A 3,375-nucleotide genomic window follows, 5' to 3' on the forward strand; every position below is an offset into this window, starting at 1 on the left:
GGACAAAATAACAGTAACAATAATATCACGTTTCTGTCCCTATTTACTGTCAGCTTTAGAGTACCAAGCAATATTCTTGCAAAAACTGATTCTGATTTTATCATATCTATGTGAGGGCAATGGACTTTAAGAACAAGTGAATTCTTTCCATGGTGTAAGTCATCAGAGCTATTCTGGCGGCAGACATCGTATCTCCATATTTTGTTATTCAAGATATACTCAGAATTTTTGCTAATATGACAAATATGGATGAGGCATGAAAAGCTTTAACCCTGTTGCTTTTTTTCATTGTTCTTTTTCAAACTATAGCCTACTTCTTTTTGTCTCTCCAGGCTGGGCAAATTAAGCTCCTATTTGTCTTTTCTATTGCTCTTCTAAATACTATCTTGTAAATGGTCTGGTTAAGCTTTAAAAATAACTTTCAGCTCTCAATGTGTTAAGCATTGACTTCATCTCTTGTATGACACGACAGGAAGGGCAGTCGTGGGCTGCAGACCAGACCAGCATCTCTAGCTGATCTCTTAACTTCTGCCTAGCAATCAGAGATAATCTTACCACGCCAGGAGTGCCACTCTTAGTAGCTCTGTGGTTACATATGTAGACACTGTCCCTTTAAAAATAAAAATGAAAATACAGCTACTTTGTTTTTCGATTGCTTGTAATATGAGGAGGTGCAGCAACTATGAGTTTCAGTAAAAAGATCTGCTCCCTCTCTGTACTACAGCTTCCACCAACAAAGCTTCAAGGGAGGTAAAGTCCTGATTTTATTTTGGCCATTCTAGATAAGACTATTTTTGGAGCTTTTAAAAGGCTCTCAAGTTTGAGCCATTGTGGGTGAAGTTCACAGAGGTCTCAAAGAAGTGATTTGTTCTTCTGAAATATGAGGCACCCTTTATCAGGGAGAGTGTGAATGATAAGAAATTGTGAATTTTAATTAAGATAAAGAAAATAGCACAAAAAGCTATAAGACAGCAAGAAAAATGTTTTCCATAGGCTTTGCTCTTACTCATGAACGTATCCATAGGAGGACGCACTTTATGCACTTGTGTGTGTTTGCTGCTTTCATTTGCCTCCTTAAGATTTTGTCTACAGAGGATCAGGCCTTAGACTGTTCCGAGTTGCTGAGTGTAGGTACCACCAAGAATGAATTGGTGTGCAGATTTATTTCCCTGTTTGAACGGGATGGAGGAATGCGTATAAACCACTTTTACCCTGCCAGGACATTTAAGGGAGATTTCTCTGTGTGACTTCCTGGACTCAGCTGGAAGAGAAGGAAATGAAAGAGACGAGCTCTGAGAACTGGTTGAACGATGCCTTCATCACCCCTCACAAGTGTTTGCTCATTGCAGGGCCAGAAGGTTCCAGCAACGAGAGTCGCACACTTACTACAGGCAGTCAGCCCTAGGACATAAATCCCGCCCAGCTGGGACGCTTTTCTTTCCAGCTGGCCTAGCTCCCTGGGCAGACACCTAACGTACCTGCTAGTACAATGCACAACGAGAACTGCTGTACTTGCAACAGCATCATAACTGTATTTCTCTTTTTCCCACATTATCTTCTGCAATATCATTGTCCAGTCAGTCAGTCCTTACTTGGTATTCTTCCTGTGGTTCCTGTGGTGTTCCCCAGCCTGGCAGCCCAGGCACCGCTGGCGAATGCAGCCCAAGGCATCCCCCAAACACACCACCATAACCAAGTGCTAGTCATCATCACTCGTTTGTGGTAGCTCTAATTTAACAATCTTTCCTTTCATTTCCTTTATTGAATTTTATTCTGTTGATTTTGGATGCTTTTCCTATTTCTCTGGATATTTTGTCATTATTATCCTAACTGTCTCCTCCAGAAGGCCTGCAGTCCCTCCTAGCTTGATCAACTCCTAATTTTATAATCACTCTCCCTAGTCTCTTAATTTTATTCTCTACTGTTTGTAAACTGTGGGGCTTTTTTCCTATATTAAATAAGTCCAGGGGAATGTAAACAAACAGTGAATGCTGGAAGGAAAGAAATCGGGAGCTTTAGAAATCCCATTAGCTTTAAAACCTTGGCATGCTGACTTGGCTAAGCATGTGGTAGAAAGGACCGCAGAAAATTTAAATAAAAGACCAACACATCCTTTCCGCATTCTCTAAACTCACGCTCATAACAACTCTGGTCAGAGGCAGCTTCTTACTTTTGGAGGGAGAATTTCCCTAGCTCTACACACATAGCGTTTGAGCTTCCCCTCTTGGTTAGGAAGCGGCTCCAAGCGAGCCCTCGGCAGCTGCAGCGGGAATTCCAGCGGGAAGTGCAGGGGAGAAGCGGGGGCTCCCAGCCAGGCCAGCAGCAACCATCCACTGTCCAGGCATCACATCACAAAACTGATCGAGTCACTCTTCATAGGAAGGGTGAGTTCCATCCTAAACCAGCTTTTTTTTTGCAAAAAGAAATGCTCATTTTTGCAAAAGTTGTCTTCTTGGGAACAGATTGAGAGATAGGGTTTGATATTGTTGAAGCTCCCTGGTATTCATGGTTTTCGTATTTCAGAACTCACTCGTTATTGTTTTGTATTCTGCAATGCTTTTCATCACTGAAGCGATTTTTAAAACACTGACATTTTCTCTTGTGTGGAATATTGAAAAGTTCAGATTTAACTCCAGGCAGAATGACTCCTATCAGCACCAAAATGGAATAATTCTCTCCTCTGAATGAAGGAGGGTATGGTTGCCTTCAAGGGTTACCTTACCTATTTAAATTTGATCAGACTCTGCAACAGAACTTCCAAATACCTATTACCAATTCTCTATTTCTATTTTATGGTATTCAGACAAGAAGGTGGTTTTAACTCCAGAATACACCCACTCGGTGTTTCAAGTTTTGAAACACTTCATTTGCTACTTGTTATGAATAAATACAAGTGGTTTCTAACTTCATGGCTTTCCTTCAGTCTTAAGACAATGACAAAAACGTGGGCAGTGAAGCTCCTCTTCTACCCCATTATGGTTTCACAACATATTTTGTTGTAGCTAGTTTGCTGTTACTGGAATATCAACTGACACAAAGTGAAGTACTTAACCAAGTCCAGACCATTTTGTTTCAATAAAAACAAATGTGGTGTTTGTTCAGTAACCAGGAACATACAGGCACCCTAGGCAGGCTCTTATCGAAGCAAAACTGGATTTAGAAGGCTGAAATGTGACTTTTTGTAACAGGCAGAAAGCCCAGCACCTGATAACCCAAAATTTAGCCAGAGAGGCTTTTTCTCCTTCAATCCAGGAAATTCACAGTACTCCTGCCGAACTATTACCTAATCTAACTATAAAGTACTTGATTCTGAACAGAACTGATGACTCTGTAAGTAATTTAGATACTTCATTGGTGTCAAATACACAACTTATT

The sequence above is a fragment of the Apaloderma vittatum genome, unplaced genomic scaffold, assembly GCF_000703405.1.
Source record: "Apaloderma vittatum isolate BGI_N311 unplaced genomic scaffold, ASM70340v1 scaffold42973, whole genome shotgun sequence".
Lineage (NCBI taxonomy): Eukaryota > Metazoa > Chordata > Aves > Trogoniformes > Trogonidae > Apaloderma > Apaloderma vittatum.